Raw genomic sequence first — 18,719 nt, 5'->3', positions numbered from 1 at the left:
ATGAGAGTAGGAACTTTCTCTTAACACTGTGTCCGGAAATGCACACAGGAGGTGCTCAATAAATTCTTATTGATTTAAATACCATCTTCTGCATGAGTCATGGGGAGGTGAGCTGATGGAAATAAGGAAAAACATAGAAACAGAAAAATGAAGAAAAATAGAAATATTTAAGAACCTATTGTGTACGAAAATATAAAGAAAAGGAAAACAAAACGTGTACAATGGTTTACAAGGAAGAGAGAGGGAAATAATGATATAGTTTTGCTGTTGTGGTTCAGCAGAACTCTTAGTTAGAGGGAAAAGAGCTAACTTTATTGAGCTCCTTCTATGTAGGAAGCCCAAATTGCTGATGATGTTGGGTCTTTTGAAAGGTTTTGTTCCTACTTAGAGCTATAATCAGATTAGCTCCCTTGTTTTCGACCTTTTCCTGAGAAGAAAAAAGAGCGAGTTCTTTCATTCTGTAAAAAGGGAGAAAGAGTCTATTTGCTTTCATGGAGCAATAGAATATTTGTGTAGGACTGCTGAAAGTACAAGTCATTGAGAGAGAATATTAGAAAACCCATTTTGGAGGAAATCACGAGCTTCATTTTTAACAGGTTAATATTTAGAGGCTTTTGAAACATGCAAGAAGAGATGTTGAGTAGGTAGGTATTGAGGTACATCGGCTTAGAGCTCAGAGGAAAGGTCTGAGCTGAAGACCAAAGTCTTGGATGTACAGACGGTAATTGAAGTCATGGGTGTGGATGCCCATGTCTAAAGAGGGAGAATAGAGTGTGAAGAAACAAGGCTCCTGGAATGAAACTTGAGAAACTGCAACAGTTAATGGTTAGGTGGTGGGAGACAAGCCTTTGAAGGAGATTGGGAAGGAAAGGCTGATAGCCCAGGTAGAATAGTTCCTCAAGGAGAGAGCACGGTCACCAGTGTTGAATGTTGCTGAGATGTCAAGGAACGTAAGGAATGAGAATGTTTATTAGATTTAGCCTGCCCTGTGGTAGCACAGAGAATAAAGTGTTGACCTGAAAGGCTGAGGTTGCCAGCTCAGTAACCCAGACTTGCCTGGCCAAGGCACATATGAGAAGCAACTGGTACGAGTTGATGCTTTCCTCTGCCCCCCTTCTCTCTCTCTCTCTCTCTCTCTCTCTCCTCTCCTCTCCTCTCCTCTCCTCTCCTCTCTTCTCCTCTCTCTAAAATCAATAAATTTTTAAAAATCTTTAAAAAGTGTTTTTTTATATTTAGTGACATTATAGTCTTTGACCTCAGTGTAAATAATTTTAGCAGAGTGGGAATAGAATATGAGTCAGTCTCAGCCTTGCATCCGTAGTGCCTTTGCGTAGGTAGACACTTGATATATTTTTTTCATTGATTTTACTGTGAAATGTTTATGCAGAAGAATGTATAGTATGTATATGTAGAACTTAAGTAATAATTATGACGCGAGCAACGTTTACTGATCACCCAAGTTAATAGAACCTCGGAGGACACCTCCCTGGTTGCATCTACCTTCTTCGTCCATCCAGAGGTACCTTTCTGCCAACTATTGTGATAAGTATTGCCTTGCTTTTCTCTAATGTTTTACCAGATATGAGTGATTCCCTAAACAATATACTTTTCAGTTTTGACTGTTTTTGAATTTTGTATGAATGGACTCATACTGTATCCATTCTTCCGGATCTTTCTGCTGTTTCTCAACATTGTTTTTCAGATATGTCTGTGGTAACGCATGAGACTGTACATCATTTATTTTCACAGTTGTATTCTATTGAATTATAGCACCATTTATTTTTACATTCTGCTTTTGATGGACATTTGAGTCATTTCCAGTTTTTGCTATCACAAGCAACACCACCATGAACATGTTCATCCTTGTTGCCTTATGAACTTACGTGAGAGTTTTTCTAGGATGTATGTATGTATATGTAGGAATTGGATTGCTGGTTCATAGAATATGGGTATGCTCAACTTCTTTGTGAAGTGCCAAACTATTTTCTAAAGTGGTCATATGAATTTACACCCCATCCCTCTCTTATGAGAGTTACCATTGCTCCAGATCCTCACCAACGTTTGATATTGTCAGACTCTAAAACCGCTGCCAGTCTGATGGGTATGAAATTTTATCTTATTGTGGTTTTAATATATGAGTGTTAATAAGGTAAACATTTTTGGTATGTTTATGGGCCATAATGTATTTTGCAAAAGAGAAATTTCAATTCTATTTTTCTGTTGTATCTGTTTCTTACCAATTTATAAGTATTCTTGAATAGTTTGGATGCAAATTCAAACTATTTGGGTTATGTGTGTTGAAAATATTTTTTTCAGTGTAAGGCTTGAATTTCACTTTCTTCATGATGCTTTTTAATCAACAGTTTTTAATTTTAATGTAGTCAAACTTATCAAGTGTTTCTTGTTTGAGGAAATCTCTCCCACTCTGAAGTCATCATGATCTGCTCCCGCATTTTCTTCTAAAATTCTTTTATTTTTGCCTTTTCCTCTTAAGTGTTTAACCTACCTAAAATTAATTCGGGGGGTAGGTATGAAGTAGGGAATCAGTTTCAGTGTTTTCCATATAGACACCTGATATTCCTGGCACCACTTAATGAAATGCCAAGCCCTCTCCTTTGATCTGATATACCCATCTGTCACCAGTGTGTGCATCTGCTGTGGGCATCTCTCTCTGGTCTCGTGCAGCGCTGTGGCTTGTCAGTGTTTAGCAACCAGCTCTTCCCTCTCCCATACACACAAAATAGCCCTGACGTGTAGCATTTGCAGATTTGTGTGATATAGATATCTCACCATGACCACTTTCAGGCTACCAACATGAAGACACAGAATGCAAAGTTTGAAAGAGATGCTAACAATTGACCTCAAGAACAGGGTTTATTCCTGTGCTAATATCAAACTTTCTTAATTCCTATAGCTTGATATGTACCTGCAGACTGGTCCAGACTATCAACCTTACACTTACATTGCCATTATAACCTCCACACGTGTTCTTCCTATGTTTCTGCAGCTTGTTCTATCCCACACACAGCCACTGGAACAATCTCCCTCAAAAAATTTAATCATATCAGTCACTTCTTTTTATAAACAAATCTGTAGTGACTCTGTGTTTCACTTTAAATATAGACCTTTGAAAAATAAATAGATAAATAAATATAGACCTTTGTTTGGCCTTCAAGATTCAGTACCAATTCATTTATTACCAAAACCACCCACACCATTCCTTCAACTCTTATTCCCTCACTATACTAAGAAAATAATTTAGAAAAACCCATTATTAAAAAAAATTCACATTGCCTGACCTGTGGTGGTGCAGTGGATAAAGCGTCGACCTGGAATGCTGAAGTCTCAGGTTCAAAACCCTGGGCTTGCCCAGTCAGGGCACATACAAGAAGCAATGAGTTGATGCTTCCCTTTCCTGCCCTCCTTTCTCTAAAATCTAAAATAAATAAATAAATAAATAAAAATTTACATCAACCAGCACTCTTCCCTAACAAAATAATTGTAACTTTTACATTATAAAAGAGTTTGTATTTATACTGGAGCCCTTTAATTTTCAGACAGTTCCCCTTTTACTTATTATTTTTCAAATATAAAGGAGAAGGATGTAATGATCCATTGATATATCTCCGTTCTATTAACACAAAGGGAGCCATCTAAAGCACATTGTTCCAACCAGGATCTTTCCAGTTAGAAATATATATTAAAGACCTTTCTATATCAACATGTATAATTCTAACTAGTTTTTTTAAGTGATTCAGAGTGTTGTGTGTGTGTGTGTGCGCGCGCTTATGTGAGCCTCATTTTCCTTATTTATGAAATGGGCAAATAAAAATACCTACCTCAGAGCTGGTGTGAAGATTAAATGAGATAACGCAAGTAAAGCACCAGAACCTGTGTGTCACATAGTAAGTGCTCAATAAATATTAACTGCTACTATTTTTATTCTTATCATTGCTGTTATTTTTATTATTCTTGCTGTGGCACTGCTGATGAATACTTGGTTTGTTTCCAGAGTTTTGCTATGTCAAACAGTGAACATCCTAATACATGTATCTTAAATATGCTGGGGGACTATCCCTGAGGGTAAATTCCTGTAAGCAGAGTTCTTGGGTCAAATGGAATATGCTTTACAATGGTGATATCTATCACCACTTTGCCCTCCAAAATTGATTTTCCAAGTTGCATTCCCACCAGCAGTATAAGAAAAGTATTTGCCCACCTTCTACCAGCCCTGGGTATTATCAAATTTCTAAATTTTGCCAATTGTGTAGGTACTATTTTTTTATAAAATATATTGCGGTGATATTGGTTAATAAGACTATATAGGCCCTGGCCGGTTGGCTCAGCGGTAGAGCGTCGGCCTAGTGTGCGGAGGACCCGGGTTCGATTCCCGGCCAGGGCACACAGGAGAAGCGCCCATTTGCTTCTCCACCCCTCCGCCGCGCTTTCCCTCTCTGTCTCTCTCTTCCCCTCCCGCAGCCAAGGCTCCATTGGAGCAAAGATGGCCCGGGCGCTGGGGATGGCTCTGTGGCCTCTGCCCCAGGCGCTAGAGTGGCTCTGGTCGCAACATGGCGACGCCCAGGATGGGCAGAGCATCGCCCCCTGGTGGGCAGAGCATCGCCCCTGGTGGGCGTGCCGGGAGGATCCCGGTCGGGCGCATGCGGGAGTCTGTCTGACTGTCTCTCCCTGTTTCCAGCTTCAGAAAAAAAAAAAATAAAAAAAAAAAATAAGACTATATAGATTTCAAGTGTTCGTTTCTACGCTCATTCGTGTTTTGCATTGTGTATCTACCACCCAAAGTCAAATCTTCTTTCGTCACCATATATCTGACCCCTTTAAGCTTTACCGCTCCCCTGATCTTATCAATGTGGAAGAAACACTTGCTAAGTTAAAAGATCCATTTATGATTAAGGCACTCAACAAAATGGGGATAGAAGGAAAGTACCTCAAATAGTAAAGGCCGTATATGAGAAACCCTCAGCTAATATCCTGCTCAGTGATAAAAACTGAAAGCTGTGCCTGTAAGGTCGGGAACAGGACAGGCTGCCCGCTCTCACCACTCTTCTTCAACATAGTTCTGGAAGTCCGAGCCAGAGCAGTTAGGCAAGAGGGAGAAATAAAAGACATCCAAATTGGGAAGGAAGAAGGAAATGTGTTCCTTTTTTTTGCAGATGACATGATTCTTTATATAAAAAACTCTAAAGACTCCACCAAAAAAACGATTAGAGCCCTGGCCGGTTGGCTCAGCGGTAGAGCGTCGGCCTAGCGTGCGGAGGACCCAGGTTCGATTCCCGGCCAGGGCACACAGGAGAAGCGCCCATTTGCTTCTCCACCCCTCCGCCGCGCTTTCCTCTCTGTCTCTCTCTTCCCCTCCCGCAGCCAAGGCTCCATTGGAGCAGGGATGGCCCGGGCGCTGGGGATGGCTCTGTGGCCTCTGCCTCAGGCGCTAGAGTGGCTCTGGTCGCAACATGGCGACGCCCAGGATGGGCAGAGCATCGCCCCCTGGTGGGCAGAGCGTCGCCCCTGGTGGGTGTGCCGGGTGGATCCCGGTCGGGCGCATGCGGGAGTCTGTCTGACTGTCTCTCCCTGTTTCCAAGCTTCAGAAAAATGAAAAAAGAAAAGAAAAAAAAAAAAAAAAAAAACCGATTAGAAACAATAAACAAATACAGTAAAGTTGCAGGATATAAAATCAATTGTATAAAAATCTACTGCATTTCTATATAATAACTGAAATTTCAGGAAAAAAATGAAAACAATTCCTTTTGCAATTCCAACAAAAACAATAAAAGACCTAGGAATAAACTTACCCAAGGATGTGAAGGACCTATATACTGAAAACTACAAAGCATTTTTAAAAAGACTGAAAAAGAGGCCCTGGCCGGTTGGCTCAGTGGTAGAGCGTCGGCCTGGCGTGCAGAGGTCCCAGGTTCGATTCCCAGCCAGGGCACACAGGAGAGGCGCCCATCTGCTTCTCCACCCCTCCCCCCCTCCTTCCTCTCTGTCTCTCTCTTCCCCTCCCACAGCTAAGGCTCCATTGGAGCAAAGATGGCCCGGGTGCTGGGGATGGCTCTGTGGCCTCTGCCTCAGGCGCTGGAGTGGCTCTGGTCACAACATAGCGATGCTCAGGATGGGCAGAACATTGCCCCCTGGTGGGCAGAGCGTGGCCCCTGGTGGGCGTGCCAGGTGGATCCTGGTCAGGCGCATGCGAGAGTCTGTCTGACTGTCTCTCCCCGATTCCAGCTTCAGAAAAATACAAAAAAAAAAGACTGAAAAAGATACAGTGAAATGGAAAGATATTCCATATTCATGTATTGAAAGAATTGACATACTTATAAGTATTATTTTAATTTGCATCTCTTTAAATATTAGGTTAGTCATCCTTTTATAGGTTTTTAACAAATGATGATGAACTGCTTGTTCATATCCTTTGCCTGTTTTCCTACTAAGTTATAGTATATTTTTCCCCCTACTGATTTCTTAAGACCCTCAAGGCCTTATAAATAAAAATATTGAAACAAATTTTCAGAAATATAGGCTACTGGGAAAATTAAGTATCATTGTGAATTAGATGCATTCAGTTAATGTTATCTTATAAATATTTTAAAGTTTTCTTCCACCCCTTCCCCCCACCCCCACCTCCCCACACACACATATTCTAAGCATTCTCACCCAGTATTTTTGGGGGGTGGGTAGTGGCTTCTGTTCCTTTATTCTCTCCTGTTCACTATTCCCCCCAGTAGCACCTGCTTCTTTGCCAAATCCAATGACTGGTAGAGGGGACTTGTTATAGAAATTTCAAGAGTAGACTGAGTTACAATCCTTAGACATAAGCCACCCATTAAATAATATAAGGCTTGGGAAACAAAAGTTTTCCAGAGGCTAAGAAGGCTCTTCGTGTATCTTTAAAGGGAATTGTGTTTAAGTCTATTACAGCAAATAAAAAGATTGCCTATTTGTATGGCATCATTCAGGACAATTTGGAACCATGGCTCCATGGAATTTTTTCTAACTGGGGACAGTGATGCTGATAATGTGACTGTATGTTGTTTTCATGGCCCTTGTCAGCTCAGTTCCATAGTAAATTGCAGTACCTTTTGTGAGTGCCTGCTGTGAGTGCTGTTCTAGAAGTTTTACAGGCAGCCTGCCTATTTGCCAGTGTCCCTTCAAGGGTTGTCATCTCCATTTATAGGTGAGGAAATAATGACTATAGGCGGTGCAGCACCCTGTCCTAGGTCACACTGGTAGTAGATGACAGGTGGATTCCATCCCACGCCTGACTGACCCCCAAGCCACTGCACCATGCCTGGAATCATGTCTCCATGGGATGTTTTTGCTCCACTGTTCACTTTGTATGCCTGTGGTAGAACTTTCCACACTTTGCCTTGTGTTGTAGTTCCTTGTATGCACTTGTCTTCCTTGCAATCTCGTCAAAGTCCTTGAAAGCAAAAACTGTGTCTTTTCACTGATCATTCAGGCAGCACTAAGTAAGGCTGACAAGGTGAACTGGATTTAATGACTTACTCCAAGAACATTTATTTCATGGTTAATATTGAGTTGAACTCTGCTGAGAGATGATCCTAGGAATGTGGTGCCTTCCATGTCTGTGTGCTTTCTAGCTCTCAAAAATACCAAGTAGTCCTTGGAGCCGTTGGATTTTATATCTAGGAAACCAGGAATGCCTCAAGCCCTGGTTCAGCGGTGTCAGGACGCTGTGGACAGACCAGCGCCACCAGCTTCTGAATGATCAGGAGTTGTTCAGAAGTAATCATACCATACAAAGCAATCATTATCAACATGTTGGTGATTTTCATTTTCTTATTTTTGCTTTTCTTTATTTTCCGAAGTGTCTATATATTGAAACATACCTGGGTTAAACTCCACAATATTCTTAGCACAAAACATAAGTAAAAAGTTAAAATCTCAGAGAAAGGATGCTCATTCTCCATCTGAACAACTCCTCTGTTTTGGACTGACTGTAGCCAAGTGACCTAACCTTTCTAATCTCAGTTTTTGACTAGGTAAACTTCATGTCCCTTCTTTCTCTAACCATGTGAGATTTTTTTTTTTTTTCTGAAGCTGGAAACGGGGAGAGACAGTCAGACAGACTCCTGCATGCGCCCGACCGGGATCCACCCGGCACGCCCACCAGGGGCGATGCTCTGCCCCTCCGGGGCGTCGCTCTGCCGCGACCAGAGCCACTCTAGTGCCTGGGGCAGAGGCCAAGGAGCCATCCCCAGCGCCCGGGCCATCTTTGCTCCAATGGAGCCTCGGCTGCGGGAGGGGAAGAGAGAGACAGAGAGGAGGGGGTGGGGGTGGAGAAGCAAATGGGCGCTGCCGGGTGTCCACATGCCACCCGGGTCCCCCACATGCCAGGCCGACACTACTGCTGAGCCAACCAGCCAGGGCCTAACCATGTGAGATTTTAATGAAGGGGATGTCTTAGCTTGGGCTGCTATAACAAAATACCATAAACTTGTGGCTTATAAACAACAGAAATTATTACTCATGGTTTAGAGGCTGGAAATCTGAGATCAGGGTGCCAGCCTGGTGTGTTCTGATGAGAGTTGCAGACTGCCAACTCTTTGTTGTATCCTCACATGGTGAAGAGCAGACAGGGGAAGCCAGCTCTAATAAGGACACTGATCCCATTTCTGAGGTCTTCATCCTATGACTTCATCTAATCCTAATCACTTCTCAAAGGCCCATCACACTGGGGGGAAGAATTTCAACATAAGAATTTGAGGGAACACAAATATTCCCATAATAGGATAATGATGCATCTCAAGTATTAATTTGCATATGAATCACACAGGAATCTTGTTACAGAGCAGATTCTGATTCAACATCTAGGGTGGGGCCCAAGAGTCTTCATTTTCAACCTGCTCTCAGCTGATTGATCCATCTGATCTGATGGCCATGTCTCTTGAGAAGCAAGGACTGAGCTGGCCTGACTAATGGCCTGTGTCCTGTTCTAGGGACTAAGCAGCTGGGAGTTTGTAGTAATGATAACTTTAAAGCTGAGCAGCTCCCGGCCCTGGCCGGTTGGCTCAGCTGTAGAGCATCGGCCTGGCGTGCGGGGAACCCGGGTTCGATTCCCGGCCAGGGTACATAGGAGAAGCGCCCATTTGCTTCTCCACCCCCCACCCCTCCTTCCTCTCTGTCTCTCTCTTCCCCTCCCGCAGCCAAGGCTCCATTGGAGCAAAGATGGCCCAGGTGCTGGGGATGGCTCCTTGGCCTCTGCCCCAGGTGCTAGAGTGGCTCTGTTCGCGGCAGAGCGACGCCCCGGAGGGGCAGAGCATCGCCCCCTGGTGGGCAGAGCATCGCCCCTGGTGGGCAGAGCATCGCCCCTGGTGGGCGTGCCGGGTGGATCCCGGTCGGGCGCATGCGCATGCGGGAGTCTGTCTGTCTCTCCCCGTTTCCAGCTTCAGAAAAATACAACAACAAAAAAAAAAGCTGAGCAGCTCCCACTGGAGAACCTGATTTCTAAGATTTATTTTTTATTTTTTTATTAAGTGAGAGGCAGGTAGACAGAGACAGACTCCCACATGCACTCCGACCCAGATCCACCCAGCAAGCCCCCTACCAGATGATGCTCTGCCTGTCTGGGCCGCTGCTCTGTTGCTCAGCAACCAAGCTATTTTAGCACCTGAAATGAGGCCATGTAGCCATCCTCAGAGCCTGGGACAACTTTGCTGAACCATTCAAGCCATGGCTATGGGAGGGGAAAAGAGAGAGATGGGGGGGGGGGGGGTTGGAAGAAGCAGATAGTTGCTTCTCCTATGTGACCTGACCCGGAATCAAACCTGGACTTCCACACGCCAGGCCGATACTCTACTGCTGAGCCAACCAGCCAGGGCCTAAGATCCTTGTATGCTGAGGAATGCTAACATCTGTGTGCCAGACACTGTGCTGAGTGCTTTGAAACATTCTTCTCTCTTAACGTTCCCTCCTACCAATGAAGTCAGTGCTGTGAGCACTCCCATTTTACAGATTAGGTTGCCATGCTCCAGATCACATGGCTGGTAGGACACAGCCGGCATTCCAGCCCAGCTTATCTGATTCCAGACCCCTCATCTCACCACTGGACTGAGGAGCAGAATGGCATGCTCAGTCCCAGCCTTGGGAGAGAACGCCACAGAGATTGGTGCATCCCAAGACCTCCTCTTAATGTATGTGGGAGGGGACGCTGCTGTCCAGCAGCTCAGTGTCTCCAAGGGAACAAGTCTCAGCTTGCAAACCTATCCTCTGCCTCTGATTTCCTTGATAACTCTTACGGGGTTTCACTACAGCAACAGCAGTCATGAGCAGGAAGAAGGCTTCTTCCATGAGCCTTCTCGCTCCCTCCACAGGAGTTCCCTGGCTGTGAACAGCACTTGGAGTGTGTCAGAGGAAGGCCAGGGACCTTAACAGGCCACATCCATTTTCATTTACCTTCTGAAAGAAGATTAAGGAGAAAATTCAATTTTGGCTAATGCTTCCCCCAAATGGCTAATTTATATGCTAATTAGCAAGATAAGAATCGATGAAACTGGTAATCAATGATATCCAAAGCACTAGTAATGAAATTTGTTTTGAGATGCACTGCCAGTGGAAATGAAGCAATTACGCAGAATAAATGGGGCAGCTCAAGGAGTAGGGGCTCCGTAGTGCACTTGCCTGCACTATTCCCCTTCTCTCCTCCCCTCATTCTTTCCCCGCCCCCTGGAAGTCAACTGTCCATTCAGATCTTTGCGGCACCACACACCACCTTCTTTCTCTGGATGTTTAGAGACTTGCATTATCCCTGTGGGTCTGTGGTCCACCGGGGGAAATGGCACCAGGGAAAATTACAGTCTGAGATTATTGGTTTAAGGTTTTACCATTCTAGAGCATAAGTATAATTACCATACTTCCCAGAATTTCCAGAACTGTTCTAATTTCAAATATTTCATCCCATCAGACCATTTGTCAAATGTGTACTACATAAGTCCAATGTAAAGTAGGACACAATGTGGCCACAAGATTTAGCCTAACTCTCGGAAGTTTTTTTTCACCCTAGACATTTATTTCAGAATTCCTTTCTTTGTGTGCATGTGTGTATGTGTGTGTGTGTGTGTGTGTGTGTGTGTGTGTATGTGTTGGGGGTAGAGACTGCAATCATCTCTGAAGATTAAGGGCATATATAACATTATTCATTTCACACTTTTCAACCATGATAACTGAAATTTATCTTTTATCCCAATGTCCATCCATTGCAATCACCTGGAGAACTTTTTTCCAGAATTTTATTAAGAAATTTTTAAAACATACCAAAAAGTTGAAAAATTATGTAGTAAATATTACATATATCTTAACTAGATTCTACAGTTAACATTTTACCATACTTGATTTGTCACGGGTCTGATTCACTATCCATCCCTCTATCCTTTCACCAGTCCATCATTTCTTTTTTGTGCATTTCAAAGAAAGTTGCAGGCATCAGTATATTTCACCCCTAAATATATCAGCATGCATTTCATTAACTAGAGTTCACCATTTTTATGGTAAAATTCACACACAATGAAATGCACAAAGTACACCATTCTCTAAGTTTGATAGATGCGTACACCAATGTAATACAAACCCTTATTTATCAATAGTTAGATCATGGCCACCACCCCAGATATTCCTTCATGCCTCCTTCCAAGTAACTACCCTCCCCCACTCCCCTCTTCCAGAGGCAGCCATCACTTTGATTTTTTTCTGCCATAGATTAACTTTTCCTATTCCTACACCTTCATATAAATGGAACCATTCAGTTGTACCCTGTGTAAGATTTTTTCATCCGACATAGCATTTTTGAGACTGATCCATGTTGTTGCATATATCAATAATTTGTTCCTTTTTATTGCTGAGTAGCATTTCATAGTATAGATATACCATCTTTTTTTAGCAACTATAAATAAAGCTGCTAGGAACATGTCTGTAAAAGATCTTTTATGGACCTATGTTTTCATTTTGCTTTAAGAAATTCCTAGGAATGGAATTTCTGACTTAAAGGGCAGGTATATGCTTAGCTTTATAAAAAGCTTCCAGGTCATATTCCAAAGTTGTTATGTTCTTCCTGGGAAGCTTTTAAAAAACACTGCCTCCCAGTTTGCCCCCAGAAGTTTCCAGTTAATTGATCTGGAGTAGGACTCAGGCATGAATATTTCTGACATGTTCATCTGGCGGCTCTAATGTGCAAGCAGAGGTAAGAGTCACTCAAGGTTTAACATTTAACTCCAGATGAAAGACCTTTGGACACCAATAATAAATGCAAAAGGTTAAATTTATTTATTTATTTATTTACTGCAAAAGTGACTTTCTGTTACTATACCCCCCCTTTTTTTTATAACTACTCTAAGGACTTGGCCACAGTCAGGATGATCTGGACCTCACTCACAGCAGACTTTAGAGTAAGAAGACCTGCTATTTAATCCCAGCTTTGCCACTTTATAACTGCGTAACCTGAGCAAGTTACTCACCAGTTTCTTTTCTGTAAAATGGAGTTTATACTATGTATTCCAAGGTTATGAGGATGAAAGTACCTAACTCAAAGAATTTTCTGAATTGACTCTAGGACCAGGGTGAGCATAGAGTTATCCAGCCCTCCAGAGGAACGGGACTCCTTAACTCCGCCTTTCTGAACAAAGACTGATTGACAGTTCCCTTCTTAGTTTCTATCATACAGCTCTGGATGGTGAGGCTGTGAATGTCAGAGGTTGACAAGCTCTCACCCCTTCCTATAATGATTGAGACTATAATTATCTCTTGTCTTACAAATATATAAAAACTGTAAGTCAATAGGATAGGGTTCTAATTTACTTTCCCAGTGTAACCAGAACACACCTTTGCAAACTGCTGGCTAGAGCGGGTATTACGGGAACATTGAGGAGCTATCCAGCAGCTGAGGCTACAGTTTTTTCTGCCTCCATGCTGGATCACTCAGTAAGGAGTCAACAAGACAAACTACTGAAATCTAATCCTACCATCTGAAGCCTGGCCACACCCCCAGAGGAGACAGACCTGGACCCTCTGTCCTTTGAGACCACCTTTTGTGGCACCAGTCCAGATCCAGTGCACTGCATCTGAACCTTACAGGAAGTCGGTATGTGTGGCTCCTGACAGCGTTTTACATCAAGTGCTTAGAACTTATTGGGAAAACAACAATGTCTCTCTAAGGGGTCTTATGAGTGTGGCTTCTCTCATTGTTCAACCATTTGAATGAGGATTTGCCAGTGGGCACCAGGAAGAACGCAGTTGTAAACAATGGGTTTCCCCATATGAGACAGACCAGCATGGGCGTAGATGAGGCTTTTAAATCAGGTGGGAAGTGCCAGGTGTTAGCTTCTTTCTGAACAGAATGGCTATGGAGAATTCTCCTCATGTCCTCCACAGACAACTCCTGAGAATGCAGCAGTCTTTGCCTTCCTGGGAAGGTAGGGTTTCCAGAGAATCAGAGGTTGCTCTGGGCTTGTTATCAGTACAGAGACCCGGGGTGAAGAATGGCTGTTAATGAGCCTCTTTTCAACTTTGTGGCCTCCCTAAGTGTCTGTCTGTGGAACCGTCATGCTTTTGTTAGAGGGTGCTGGGGAGAGAGAGTGAGGGAAAGAGATCAGATGGCCTGTTATCTGAGGCACGTGCCTGGCTTCAGTAGTCCCCTTTTGGGTTGGTTTTATTCTGTAATGTGTCCCCTGAGAAGACAGACTAAGCAGCCTGGGTTACCCTGCCATTTCTCCAAACTATTTGCATGAAATACTGCAGGCAAAAAGCCCAGTCCCTGATTGGCTGTTGCTAGGTAACAACATAATCATCAGGAAATTAGGCTGTCCTTTTTTTTTTCCAACCCAGAGTATGTATGTGATTACAGCGTTGTGAAGGAAGAGAGAGGGAGTGGAACAAAGAGAGATAAATGGGATGGTCTTGAAGGCGGGGACACCGCAGCCACAAACCTGCATCCCACGGTAGGACAATCTGCTTTGGGTTGGGCTCTTTACTCAGTCAAGCCAATATTGGTACATTTTTTTCCTTTTTATAAGAATGACAAAGCTAACAGTTCCTACAGACAGCAGGAACAGAGGCTATGGCAGCAACTTTGACATTTGAAGTGATTTTTGGAAGCAGAAAGTAGTGCTTAATATATGAGAATGACTCCCAGTGAGGCTGCAGAAATGATTGTCTGAAGGACATTAATAGGCAGATGAGAATCCATTAGCGTGGCTGCCGAGTGCCTGAGAGGAGCCAAAACGTGAGAACATGCGTGTGAGTGAGGCGTGTGGCAGAGAAAACAAGTGTGCTTTAAATGGGGAAGGAAGCCCCACAAACGGAAGTTTAGAATTGTATCTGTTAAACTCTGCCCATGTGTAGGCATGTGGTCCTACTGTTATTCAATCGGGCAGTCCTGAGCTGCCTTTCTGGTTAGTCTTGGCAGATGAATGAAGAGTGAGAATAATATGAGAAAGCGTGTGTCTGTGTGTGTGCGCACACATGCCCGTGCGCCAGTGCATGCATGCATACACACTGAAGCACCTAGTTCATTTTCAAGATTGTATGTAGTGCCCCGACAAGTGTACAGCTACACCTGGGCACTTTTACTTGCTAATTAATATCCACGAGACCAGGAGCACTTTCTCTTCCCTTCCTGCAAGACCCAGATGGCTTTCCCACCTCTAACCTCCTTTATCTTGTCTTCCTTTTGAGTTCCCTAGCCATGACCCTGCCCTTACACTAGACCCTCAGTTACTATACTGCATACTTCATTGGCTTGCTACAGCCACCGGCAAGCTAATTGCCTTTTGCCATTCATTGTCTGCCAGATTAATGACTCCTCCTGTGTCTGGTTGACTGTAGCCTCCTCTGAGATTCCTCTGTGTACTCTCTCCCTTCTACCCCCTCCTCCATTCAGCCTCTCTGAGCTCCACATCTGAGTTTTTAGAAGACTTTTCATTCAAATGCTAAAATAGTAACTCTGTCTCCCCACCACCATCAAAGGAGATAGTCTCCAGCATAATGTAGAGGGGACCATTTTGTAGCAGTGGTAAAAATACACACCTCCTAGGAGCAAGGCATATGAATTAATTTATGAGAATGACTCCAAGTGAGGATGAATAGATGAATGTGTCCGGAGGCATCAGGAGGTAGACAGAATGTGTGCCAGTAGCCAAGACCGAGAAGGGGATATCCTCCTAAGCATACAGCCCCCCACAATGACCCGCTGCCTCCAGTGGGTGAACCTAACAAGCTCTTGCCCTGGAGGAAAAAGTCACCACCGATTTTCAGGGGCTCAAAGCCCCTTTCTGAGTGAGTACACTAAATGGAATGAGCCTGGTACTCTGCAAAGCATCCACGCCCTGTGTACGGATACAACAGAAATTCTTCAAGATGGGTTCTCAGAATGTGGCCCTGGACCAGCAGCATCAGAAAGCTGGGGGTGGAGCCCAGCAATCTGTTTTGCCAAACCCTGCAGGTGATTCTCCTGTATGCTAACATTGATAACCGCTATAGACCTGAAAAATTGTAGCTTTCATAAGTTCCCAGGTGATACCACTTTGAAAACCTCTGCTCTAAGAACAGAAAATGGGAAACAATGTATAAATGTGCTCCTCCCACCTAGAATATCCCCATTTCCAAAGTCCCAATCAAACCCATCTTTAAAGACACACCCAAATGAAACTTCTGGCTGATTCAACTGAAGGTTATCACTTTACACCTTATTACATTTTCAGGGGTCAGCGAACTAGGGTCCACAGGCCAAATCTAGCCCACAACCTGTTTATGTCAAGTCCTGGAACTGATGGCTTTTACATTTCCAAATGTTTGGGAGAGGATGGGAATCAAATAGGTATATGCAGCAGAGACCAGATGTGGTCGGCAAAGCCTGAATGTTTTACTTTACCAAAAATGTTTGCCTACTCCTATTATATTTTCTTTCTTATTTCTCCTCTTAAACTGTTAACTCCTTAAGAACAGAGTTAATATATGAATCATTCTTGTATCCTATTCAGTGCCAAGCACATAATAATTGTTCAATAAATATGTAAAGGATGGATGGATGGACAGAGATGGACAGACACATGGATGGGTGGATGGATGGTGGCTGGATGAGTTATTTGGGTAAACCAGTGTTCTGCGGGTCTAAAAGAGATCAACTTTTCAGCCCTGGCCGGTTGGCTCAGCGGTAGAGCGTCGGCCTGGCGTGCGGGGGACCCGGGTTCGATTCCCGGCCAGGGCACATAGGAGAAGCGCCCATTTGCTTCTCCACCCCCCCCCCATTCCTCTCTGTCTCTCTCTTCCCCTCCCGCAGCCAAGGCTCCATTGGAGCAAAGATGGCCCGGGCGCTGGGGATGGCTCCTTGGCCTCTGCCCCAGGCGCTAGAGTGGCTCTGGTCGCCACGGCAGAGCGACGCCCCGGAGGGGCAGAGCATCGCCCCCTGGTGAGCAGAGCTTCGCCCCTGGTGGGCGTGCCGGGTGGATCCCGGTCGGGTGCATGCGAGAGTCTGTCTGACTGTCTCTCCCCATTTCCAGCTTCAGAAAAATACAAAAAAAAAAAAAAAAAAAAAAAAAAAAGATCAACTTTTCTACTTAGCCACTTTGTAGCTGCCCCATCCAGGAAATAAGAACTATTGTTTCCTCCACCTTGAATAGATAACGGGAATCAGAAAATTCATACTAATGGAATTTACTCTTTTCGTTAGTAACTAGAATGATAAAGACATTGGGAGCCATGCTACCGCTTAAAAAACAAGATTATTATTTAGAACGTTTAACTGTGTTAGTTTAAAAATAAGCCAAAAGCCTAAAATCTCAGTTGGATTTCTGGCATCCAGTAAAAGATTTTCACAAAAGTATTTATGGCTGATGTTAGAGAGCCTGGAGGCACCAGGGCCCAGTCTCACCGGCCACGTGGGTGTGCTCAGCCTTTGCTCAGATGCCTCCACTGACATGAAGCTCGCTTCACAGAGCAGCCCACTCCACTTTTTTAACAGTTCTTATTGTTAGTAAGACGTCTTTTCAGTTGAAATCTATCTCTTCACAATTTCCACTTTGTATTCCCACTTCTGCCTGTTCTACCATTAGCTATTTTTATAAATAAGAGAAAACAAGTAGGGCAAAGTTATTCTTGACTGGAAGGAGTGGAAGATTAAGGGGGGCCGATCCCATTTAGATAGTTCCCCCTGCAAACAGTAACAGAATGGGTTACAAATGCAGCACAAGAAGTTAAAAAGCCAACAGGTATGCTGAGAGGGGAAAAGCAAACGTAGGGGTATAGAACATAGCGTTCCCAATACAATAGGAAGCAAAAGGCTGGTGGTCATAGCAAATCAGAGGCTGGCCACAGACATGCAGTATGTTTCTGCTGGAGAGGAATGTTAATAGCAATTAGAGGCCATTGTTTGGGACAAATGAGGGAAAGAAGGCCCCAGAGCTGGGCCTAGGGGACTCCGGAATTGCTTTGTGATTCCCAAGCTCTGAAACAGCTGCCTTGACAAGTTGCTAGGGCAGAAGCAGAGCAAGAGAAAGCCTCTTAGGAATGGCTGAGTCCTCTAAATGGTGGGCTGTCCATAGCAGTTAGGGCCCAAGGAGGGAACTGCCCCGGGGAAGGTGGGAGGAGGAGGTGGGGAAAGGAAACCAAACTCTCGAGCTCTGTGCCTGTTCGCAACGTCATGTAGTCTTCATCCAAATACCTTGAGAACTGATCGCTCGATCATTGCATGGAAAAGAGCTCTGGGAAGAATGTTTACTGATCTCTTCCTTTCTGGATTTCTAAAGCACTTTTACTGCACACACAGTAGCGTTAAATGGGGAGTTTAATCTAGCAATGCAGTCGCCAACTAGCTTCCCGTCTCTTGCTTTCCCCCTCGCTTCCCAGCACACGTAAGTACAGGAGTGCACATGTGTGGACAGCCTCCCCCACACACAGACACCATGGCTCAGTCCATTCTGGTTATGACTTCTTTCAATTATAGCTATAGGTGGGGTTTTTCTTTTCTCAGGAAGAAAAGTCTTAAGATTAAAGGGGCTTTTTTTTTAACTCAGGTGAAAAGCTTATAATCAGGCCTGGACTAAGAGTATGTTCAATATTGTAAAGGATTAAAAGCTTAAATTTTTGTGTCTTCCTTTCTCCACACTCAAGGCACTCCTATATTACCACTGGGGCATGAGTCCTAGATTCAGTCTCTTCCGGTTTATGGCACTTCATAGCTTTATGACCTTGGGCAGGTTACCACTCAGAGCCCATTTCCTTATCAGTTATTACTACTCCAAAACAATGCTAGAAGAATTAATCAGGCAAAGGGAAGTTGATAATTATTAAATGCCTATTGTGTGCTGCACACTGTGCTAGGTGTCTTGCTTGCATTTTATTATTTTTTCAATAACTTAAAAATCTATAGCATTGTTCTCTCTTCGGCAGCACATATACTAAAATTGGAATGATACAGAGAAGATTAGCATGGCCCCTGTGTAAGAATGACACGCAAAAATCTATAGTATTAACACTACTTACAGATGAGGAAGCAGGTGCACAGAGGTTAAGTAACCTGCCTAAGATCTCCCAACTGTGGTGCAGGCAGGAATCAAAACAGCTTTCTCTGAATACAAAGCTCCTCCTCTTTCTTTTAAATTACACCACCTCCCTGCGCCTATGCCCAGCACTTAGTGGGCACTCAGGAAAGGTAGGTGTCCTTCATCCCTTCTTTCCAAAGGACTCCGGAGCAGTTA

At 43.9% G+C, this 18,719-nt stretch overlaps 1 protein-coding gene and 1 non-coding gene across 5 annotated transcripts in view; both read left to right on the top strand.

Moving 5' to 3' along the window:
* The window catches only part of PHC2 (polyhomeotic homolog 2), a 118,013-nt gene that overhangs the window by 29,444 nt on the left and 69,850 nt on the right, over positions 1-18,719 (top strand). The gene's annotated exons all lie outside the window — the stretch shown is intronic.
* LOC136401946 (U6 spliceosomal RNA) lies at positions 18,396-18,503 on the top strand. Its single transcript, XR_010750868.1, has one exon. It is a non-coding gene; the product is annotated as a U6 spliceosomal RNA (small nuclear RNA).

This window comes from Saccopteryx leptura, chromosome 3 (genome assembly GCF_036850995.1).
Source record: "Saccopteryx leptura isolate mSacLep1 chromosome 3, mSacLep1_pri_phased_curated, whole genome shotgun sequence".
In the NCBI taxonomy this organism is placed as follows: domain Eukaryota; kingdom Metazoa; phylum Chordata; class Mammalia; order Chiroptera; family Emballonuridae; genus Saccopteryx; species Saccopteryx leptura.
The sequence above is the reverse complement of the archived record's forward strand: the minus strand, read 5'-3'. Positions and strand labels throughout refer to the sequence as shown.